Source organism: Cryptomeria japonica, chromosome 2 (assembly GCF_030272615.1).
Source record: "Cryptomeria japonica chromosome 2, Sugi_1.0, whole genome shotgun sequence".
In the NCBI taxonomy this organism is placed as follows: Eukaryota; Viridiplantae; Streptophyta; class Pinopsida; order Cupressales; family Cupressaceae; genus Cryptomeria; species Cryptomeria japonica.
Window position 1 is genome coordinate 191,594,370 of NC_081406.1, and position 10,525 is coordinate 191,604,894.

Consider the following 10,525-nt stretch of genomic DNA (forward strand, 5'->3'; position numbering starts at 1 on the left):
TCTAGAATCGAATAAGGATGGAATAATAGAGAAGGGGGAGATTGTTAGAGCCGTTGACAGGTTGGGTGGGAGAAGATGGCGCAGAGATAAGGAAGCACGTCACCAAATTGATGAGAAGCAGTAGAGATGTGGTGAAGGAAGGAGGATCCTCATTCAACAACTACAGTAAGTTTCTTCACCAGATGAAGAAATAGCTTCTTGACTGAAATATTAGGCCGTCACTTCTTTAGTTTATCAGATTTTTTGTGGTGCGGAGGAGAAACTGGGAGGATATGTGGTGATTCAGATTCATTTGGTTTATTGATTCTGTAATGGTGAAATTTCTATAAATGATTTCTTTTTCATTTGCTTTTTTCATCCTTTTAAGGGAATGTCTTAATGTGTATATATATAAATCGCATAATTTTGTATGAGATTGGGCTCATCATATTTGTCTTGTTTTAACCTTTTATATTTATCTTTAATCATGGTTAGAAGGTGGCTTGGTTAAGACATAAAATTAACATCGAATATCCACCAAGAAACCCAACCTTTTGGCTTCTCATCGTAAACTACCTCTTTCATCTCCTTGATGAAGGCGTTTGCCAGCTCTACAATGCTTTTTTATGAGAATAAGAATGAAAGTTATAAGAAATTCTTCATACACTATACCTCCATGTAAATGTTTACCTTGGAAACATTAAAGATTAGTGACCTATCGTATGGCCTTACAACACCATCCATTACAACAATCACTTGGTTTAAGTTTTTACATCATCCTCCATCCTTTGAAACTTAGCAGGAGTAAAAGAAAGGCCATGGACACTTATGACAGCCACATGAATGTGAAAAGATAATTAACCGAAACCTACCTTGGGATCTCCTTGGCAAATCCGAGGGAATACAATATGAATGAAATCCAAACTATAGATTCTCCCAATGCTTTTTGTCATTCAAAATGACCTCCAAAATGTATTGTTCATAGGTATAGTTGGCAGTCGCTCGTACATCGTGTAAGCTATCTAGAAAATTTCAAATGGAGCATGTAATATTTTGAACTTTCTAATTTACAAATTTATGTGTGCTAATTGCATTTATTTAAATTTGAGAATCCACTTAACATCTATATTAGCAAGATTCTTCTCTTTGCAGAGATTCAAACTATTCAAGAAGGCTTAAAACTTAGCCTCATATTCTGGACCAATAGATAAAAAAAATTTGAAATAGCTCACAAAATCTCTTCATTATAAAAAATCTTAGGTTTATACCTAGCCACCCTATCAAAGTTCAATTTTAAAGCCAATAAAGGGAGGATTCCATTTTATCATTTCTTTTTTATATCTTTTGGAGATTTAAGGGCCACTAACATAGTATGTCAAAGTGGATCTGAAAATGTATAATTTTTTTGTTAGTTTATCGTCCCACTAAGGGAAGTTTAAGAATCATATTATCTGATTTTTATTGACCAGTAGCATTTTGTAAATATCAATTATTATTATTTTTAGATTGAATAAAACAATTAAATATTACAAAATTGAAGCTACAGAAATAACTAATAAACATAACTGAATCACTAGTAGTCCAATAACTCGGAAAAAAAACAAATGATAATGATTTTGTTCGATCATAGATTCTTTTCTTTAATACCTGCTCAATCAAAGATTATTTTCCCTTGACTCCACCTAAATTCCACACACAATTATAGGAGGTCTCGTTATCCATGTCACTTCCCATAAGGAGTTTCCCACTCGAAGCATATCATATCATTTTAATGCACCTCCCCACTCGAAGCATATCATTTTAATCTCCCTCCCCATGATAATTATAATTTTTATCTATGGAATTGGCTTCTTCTTCGTTCATTCTCTAAGTGTTCTAACCCTTTATCTCCTCCCTTCAAACTTCTCCAAAAATAGCAAGAATTAGAAAAATTATCCAATAATCTTTAATATAGGTAACATGTTAAAAAAATTAACTGTCACCAGAGTTAAGATCCTGGAAATATTTTATTCTTTTGCGTTGAGTGGAACATAACACGTGTCACCTTGGTATCATTAATTTTTTTGCTTCCAGACAAACTAAAAGTGATAAGATTGTTTCGGTGTAAGCTATTAAGAAAAGTGGTCACTGATTTGATGGCTGATCAACTTCCCTCCAGGTGTGGGAGACTCTACCGATAGCTTACACATCAATATGGTAATCATATCTTCATATGCCACGGCCGCAGCGGGGAACAGTGGCCGACATTGATCAATCAGTCGTTGGTAATGGGAGACATTATTTTAAATGGTATGAAAAATTTCCAACTATGGCTAGATAAATCATGCTTTGGTTTTCAGGAAGCCATTGGAGTGAAGTTGATTGCGTCTTCTGGTGTTAGATAATTTGTATTTTCCTCATTGTAGGGAAGATAGGTTGTGTACTTCATATTTTAATGCTTATCTTGAAGGAGATCGGATGTGTGGTGGACATTTATTTCAAATTATTATTGTCCTACATGACCTATATAATCAAGGGGTTCTATTTATAATCTCATTCATTCATATTGTAAACTTGAATTCATTGATAGGAATATAGTTTATTCGTGTCATATTGATCTTCTCATTTTGTTGTGCTTTCCATTAGACCTCTAGATCTTGGGTGGCCATCTCCATAGTCAAATCTTAAAATATTTACCTTTCTAGATTCTATAAAAGAAATGGTTCTATCAAGAATATCATATGGAATAGCTTCTAAATATTTGCATTTGATAACAATATTGTTAGACCATTTTGCTTTATAGGAAAATAATCTAAACTAGACTTTTTTTTTCAAGCTAAGACAAAACAAAGTAAGGTAGTACAATAATCACTTTGTAAAAATAATTAGCTAACACATCTTCTTTTGGGAATTTTTGTATTTAGTTCTTCCTTTTCAAATCAACATACCCTATTTTGGTTTCCCAAATATTTACTAAATAACTTTGAAGATAAATTGGGAAGAGAATCCATCATATAGATATTTCTTTTCAACAGCCTTAGAGGACATTGTTTTGTCTATCATTTATTATAATAGCTAATACCCAATTTTTTTATAAGATAACAAGCAAAACCTCCTCTTCACAAACTATGTTTTCCTTAATAATCCAATAATGAAAAAAGTAACCCACATAAAAATTACTTACTCCCTACCATGAAGGCAAAAGAACATCCAATTTAAAGATTGATGTACCAAAAGGAAAGAAATATCACCTCAATATATGTCTTGAACTTATACATTGAATCTATACACACGAGAATCCCCTTAATAACTCTCTCACAACTTTCAATTCTAGAAGAATGAGTGTTTTCACAAGACTTTCATACTATGATATTTATATCAAAATTCACTTGCATAGTTTTAGAGTCAAGCTGACCCATTCTCATGAGTAGTTTACATGAACCCCTCATAAGAATGGATCACTTAGTACTCATTTCATCAAAGTGATGCTCATAGCGGTGAAGCATTAGGGATTCCTAGGAGGTCACCCATACTAATACTACTCTAAATCAAGCACGTTTAACCATGTAGATTGTCCCAAGATCAAACCCATTCAACTTGCCACCCCATTTGCAAAACCTTCATCAAGTGGTGTGCCTTATAAACCATTCATTATAGAGCAACTTTAGCTTATCCATTGACAAGTGGGAGGTGTTGATGTGTTTTTTATGCACATGCAAACGTAGAATAAAATACCCAAAAGTATCTTATCCTCTCTTGAACAAAGTTACTCAAATGCTGGAGATTTGCTTAAGGATCACTTGAGACAACTCGAAGGTTCTGGTATGTCGGGTCATGACGCGTGGATAAACATAGTTGGTTGATGTGATTGTTGGTATCACAAGGGGACTTACGTTGAATTGTCGAATGCTTGAATAGCTGGAACTTGATCATCTGATATTTCAATCTCGCGATGCTTTTTGTTCTAAACTAACTTGAATTGAAAAAAGGGCAAAAGGTGAAGTGTTAATAAAATCTATTCTAAGGCCTAGACTGTAAGAAGATGGATCCTAGTTTATCCCTTTAACCCTGATTACTATATTTAGAGTGTTTAGTTCCATTTTAATCCTTTCTTTTACAATTAAATATTATTGAAAAATTGTATTATTGTTCCAAATTTTGTGGATATTTAGGAGACACAAATAAAATATAAATGTAATCATTCCATATTTTTGTAGGAGATATTGGAATGAGACTAATAGGAAGAGTAGTAAACATGAGTCACAATGAGCACTTTAGAATAAATCTAAACATTATAAGAAAGAGTAGCTTGGAAAAATAGAAGCGTAATTTATTTTCCAATATGCAAGATTATTACTTGGGAAAGAATCTTGAGGAAGGATTCATTAATGAAATGGTCATTAACAAGATGGAGAGAATAATAATTAGGAAGAGATAGATTTCACATGCTACTAGGTGACTAGATTGGAGAGAAACTAGAGGCAAATAATTTAGCTTGGCCATGACACAAAGTCTTAGAATAGATGCCAACCTTGGTGAATGGAATGAAAATCCCAAACAAATAATGAGTGGTGAGACAAGTAGAGGCATGCATCTATAAATTTTGTTTTGAATATATATAAAATAAAGAAAAAATGGGACTAAAACCAAGGGAAATTCACATGGAAAGGATATGATGAAAATCAAAATAAATAGTTTGAAGATAATATTAGTTACCTAAAGGATATTCCACTTTATTATTTGGTATATCATAACTATTTTGACAAATTTTGAAACCATTAGAGGTATCTTTTACTTCTGTAGATGAGGCATTCATTCATGTTGAAGTTGTGATAGCTTATTTGCCTCTTTATAGACAACAAATTATCCATACGAATTATCATATATACATGTAACCTCCATCCCAAACCACCTATTTCACTCTTCTTCCTTTGTGTACCTCTTTTATTCTTCCATTACCTCTTCGCTTACCTAAATTCAATCCAAAACATAGTGTATATAGCATAAAAAACAATCCATATTTGATTAATATTATCCACAACATATCGAAAAGACAAATACCACACTTACTGTGTCATCAACCAAAAATAATTTACTTACATATTCAAAGAGTTCAATAATGGAGAAACATCCATGCGGCGCTCTACACATGTCCTTGAAGGTTCAAGAAATACTTATCCTCTATTGGTCCAAACTTTAAATCACTTTCCATGCATGAAAATAATTGCAACCATACACAATTTCCCACCCAATGGATTCTCTCAAACTAGTTTACTATCTTAACAAAGGGTCAAGGAAAAGCGGGCCAAAATAGGAATCCAAGTGTCTTAAAAGCCTTCAAGACCATAGTGGTGAGGATTGAATTTCTTTCTTTAGTGGTATCTTTCTGTAGATTAATTAGTTGGGGATTGTATAAGAACCTTTTCCTAATTAAAAAAAAAATATAAAGATTACATCCCTAAATATTGCATTCATAATAGAATAAATTTCTGCAATATTGACACTATATTCATAATAGATTTATAGTGATGAATAAAGAAATATTTAAGATTATGAAAAAAATGATGTTTTCTTTCTCCCAACCGTCATTGGATATTGAGTGATCTTTGAGGCATTATGTCAAATAGTTCATGTGCCTTATCTAAGCTTACATATTTTGCATGCATGTGTACCTGGGCAGTTGCACTACAACATCTATACTCACTAATCACATTTGGTTGGAAGTTTCTAAATCCATTTCAAACACATCTTGTGCATATCCTGCAATCTATGCTAACGGTGATTGTCTTTAATGGCTTCATTGTGTGCATAATTGATTGGCTCTTCACTCCTAAGACCTTCAAAAGTCTTTACTGGCTTCATTGAGTCCTTTTGTCTTCCAAATTCACCTGCACCAACTTGAATTCTCCTTCAATGCTTGATTGCCTATTCACTTGGAATTGAATTGATTTTATAACTAAGAGATCACTTGATTTTATATGTCTTGAAAGCATTTTATCCCGATGGCTTTAAATTAAAGTACTTTCTCTTCTATTTGGTATTGGTGGAGCAGATCCTTTTATGATATGTAAGTTGAGAATATTTTATGAAAGGTCCCTAAATGAATACACTTTAAACTGATTTTAATATACCTTGAAGTGTGCAATATGGAAGGTTTGTATTCTTAATCTCCTGCCCATTTCTTAATTTAAAAGATGATATCTTTATTAAATATCTTTATTAACTTGATTTCTCCTTCAATTCTTGATGAATGCTTGATTGCACATTCACTTGGAATTGAATTGATTTTATAATTAAGAGATCACTTGAATTGTAGGTAAACCCCTTCAAATGACAGGGTAGGCTTCCTTTTATACCTAATATATGTCTTGAAAGCATTTTATTGTGATGGCTTTAAATTAAAGTACTTTCTCTTCTATCTAGTATTGGTGGAGCAGAGGTTGCATTGCATCGTCCTAGGATACATATTTCCGCAGATACAACACAAGTTAAATGTATCCCAGGTCGATGCAAAGCAACCTCTGCTCTAGAGATCACCAAAAAATAGAGAAAGAACTTTAATTTAATGCCATCAGGATAAAAGTCTTTAATCAAGATAAATAAAATTTGAGTTTGATTGTCATCATTTACTTTGCCAAATTCTTCACACGTAACTCCTGAATCAATTTCCTACTCACAAGAATTTTATTATGTCTCAAATATAGCGAAATAGAAGGCTTCAAATAGTAAACTTGAACATGCAACTAAATCCATTGACTAACCAAAAGAACAAAATTAAGAAACAGTTTGATCATCTGAGAGATGTTGTAGACTTGCAACTCACCAGCTAAGTTTTTGCGGGTAAGAATTTTTTTTGTTTTGGTTATGGTTGTGGTGTTTATAGGGAGACATTTACAAATTTATATCTATTTTCACTATTTAATGGTTTATGGGTTTGTAATGGTAATTTAATGTTCTTTCATATTTTTGTATATATTCTTTATAATAGCCTATTATATTGATTTGTTCTATTATGCATAATGGTGTGGGTCAGACGGCTTTGCCGTCGGTGCACGAAAGCATTGAACGAGTTCTACTTTTAAAAATTACATGAAACATTTTTAATTTATTTGATTCAGTGTTATTTGCAAAACATGATTATCAATGATGTTTCCTTTCTCCAAGAATTGTCTATGACCTTTCTGTCAGATAATATGTAACATCGAATGACTAAATCTTTTCATTACAAATGCTTATTTTATTTAATTATTATCTCAGCGTGAATTAAAATTTATATTTGTACGGAAGCAGAACATACAAGTCCAAGAGTCATGTGCAAGCAAATTTCCTAAAAGAAAGCAAGCAGGCATTATCTTGAATGACATGGAAACAAGCTCATCAGCTGCCTAGAAGAGAGCAATTGGAGAATGGCAGAGGAAAGTGTTTAAGGGTGATAAATAGATAGATAGTATGCAATACAAACAAACAATGTTTGGAGTGTCTGATGTGATGTCTCTAATTTATGTCCGGAGGGTCTAACTGGTTTTGGAGTTCCTGCGAAACCTATTGGGCCACGCTTGGAGGAAATCAATGTGTTCATGCAAGGAGCACCTTTTTTCTATTATGAGAATGATACTTTTGCACCTAGGGATATTTGGAAGTCAATATCCAAAAATTTCTATAGTGTGGAACAAGAGTTGGCGGACTCGAAGTATAATTGTCAGCTTTCAGAAGACCAAGAGGTTATGTACACAATCTCCCAATAGAAGAGCGATTTCAAGAATTACCTCTCCCCCCCATGACTATTCAGGAAGCACTTCCTCAAACAGAAGACTATTGGCCTCCATAGGATCAAAGAAAAAAATTAAAGCATAGACTCTAGACGATGTGGTGGTGTCCTCCGTGAAGAACTCTACACTATAATTGAAAATTCACGAGGGAAATTGCAAGATAGTGAAGAGAAATACAATCTTGAAAAGTGGGAAGAATGGATCTTGGTTTGGGTGGGGCCAAGTCAAGTGGCTCCTCTAGAGGTTGACGAGATAGAAATCATATTAGGATTTGTAAAAGATCACACTCGTGGAACTTCGTGTGCGAGTGATCGATTGCGGTGTTTGGGTAATGCATTCCAAATAGATACAGTTGCATTCCAAATAGATACAGTCTTGATGGCATGCAACTGTATCTATTTGGAATGCATTACCCAAACACTGCAATCGATCACTCGCACACGAAGTTCCACAAGTGTGATCTTTTACAAATCCTAATATGATTTCTATCTCGTCAACCTCTAGAGGAGCCACCTGACTTGGCCCCACCCAAACCAAGATCCATTCTTCCCACTTTTCAAGATTGTATTTCTCTTCACTATCTTGCAGTTTCCCTCGTGAATTTTCAATTATAGTGTAGATTTCTTCATGGAGGACACCACCACATCGTCTAGAGTCTATGCTTTAATTTTTTTCTTTGATCCCATGGAGGCCAATAGTCCTTTGTTTGAGGAAGTTCTTCCTGAATAGTCATTGGGGGGAGAGGTAATTCTTGTGGTCGCTCTTCTATTGGGAGATTGTGTACATAACCTCTTGGTCTTCTGAAAGCTGACAATTATACTTCGAGTCCGCCAACTCTTGTTCCACACTATAGAAATTTTTGGATATTGACTTCCAAATATCCCTAGGTGCAAAAGTATCATTCTCATAATAGAAAAAAGGTGCTCCTTGCACGAACACATTGATTTCCTCCAAGCATGGCCCAATAGGTTTCGCAAGAACTCCAAAACCAGTTAGACCCTCCGAACATAAATTAGAGACATCACATCAGACACTCTAGACATTGTTTGTTTGTATTGCATACTATCTATCTATTTATCACCCTTAAACGCTTTCCTCTGCCATTCTCCAATTGCTCTCTTCTAGGCAGTAGATGAGCTTGTTTCCATGTCATTCAAGATAATGTCTGCTTGCTTTCTTTTAGGAAATTTGCATGCAAGAGACTCTTCAACTTGTATGTTCTGCTTCCGTACAGATATAAATTTTAATTCACGCTGAGATAATACTTAAATTAAACAAGCAATTGTAAAGAAAAAATTTAGTCATTCGATGTTACATATTATCTAACGGAAAGGTTGTAGACAATTCTTGGAGAAAGGAAACATCATTGATAATCATTTTTTGCAAATAACACTAAATCAAATAAATTAAAAATGTTTCATGTAATTTTTAAAAGTAGAACTCGTTCAATGCTTTCATGCACCGACGACAAAGCCGTTCGACCCACATCATCTCTCGTCTTCGGAATTCCGACGCCCACTACTGAAATACCCAACAAGGATGCTTTGCATCCCACGGTACTCCTCTGTCAGAATTTTATACTTTGGTGTCGGAATTCCGACGACAGCCCGAGATGGCGACAGTATTCGTTCGCAGAATGAGCATGCATGGTGGCCGTCATAAAGGTTGTGGTAATGTCGAAATTGCAACGACCACGAGGATAGTCAGAACTTCCGATGCAAAGTTTTCGACGGCCATTTTTGTCGGTAGTGCGATGAAATGTGGTCGGAAATCCGACGATTGGCCATCGAAATCTTGACCCAAATGTACTAGTGTGGAGAAAATACTTCATCATAATCTATACCCTTTTTCTGTGCAAAACCTTTTACCACAAGTCTGGCCTTATATCTTTTTTGACCTCCTTCCTCCTCCTTCAGCCTATAAACCCATTTGTTAGGCAAAGCTCTTTTTTCTGCAGGTAAAGGGACTAAGTCCCAAGTCTTATTTTTCATCAAGAAGTCCATCTCCTCTTTCATGCCTAGCTCCCACTGTTGTTTGGCATCCACCTGCATTGCTTCTTCATATTCTTTTGGTTCACCAGAATCAGTTAATAAAATAGAATACAAAGAAGGAGAAAATCTTTCAGGGGGTCTACTTAACCTTTTAGAACGTTTAACAGTTGCAAGAGTTTGTGGAACAATCTGTTGTTGTTGAGCATTAGGTACCTGTGGCAATTCATTTTTAGGAATCTCATCCAACACCACATATTCTTGTTTGTCTTGTTCATGTTTCTTTTCCTGCATCTGTTATTTATGCATGACCTTCTCATTGAATATAACATCTTTATTTCTAATTATTTTCTTATTTTCAAAATCCCATAACCGATAGCCATATTCATCTATCCCATATCCAATGAAGGTACATTTTTGAGATTTAGCATCAAGCTTGGTTCTATTTTCTTTATCAACATGGACAAAAGCTTCACAACCAAAGGTTTTCAGAAAGGAATAATTTACCTTTTTTCCAGTCCATGCCTCCTTTGGAATACCACCATCCAAAGGGGTTGAAGGTCCTCTATTTATAAAAATAGACAGCAGTATGTACAACATCTGCCCAAAAATGTAAGGGAAATCCAGCATGCAATCTCATGCTCCTCGTGCGTTCCATGATAGTCCTATTCATTCTCTCTGACACACCATTTTCCTGTGGAGTTCCTAGAACTGTTTTCTACTTTAGAATCCTAATTAAGGAGTAGTAATCTTCAAATGCTTTGCTGCAATACTCATCTCCATTATCCGAGCTGAGACACTTCAACTTTT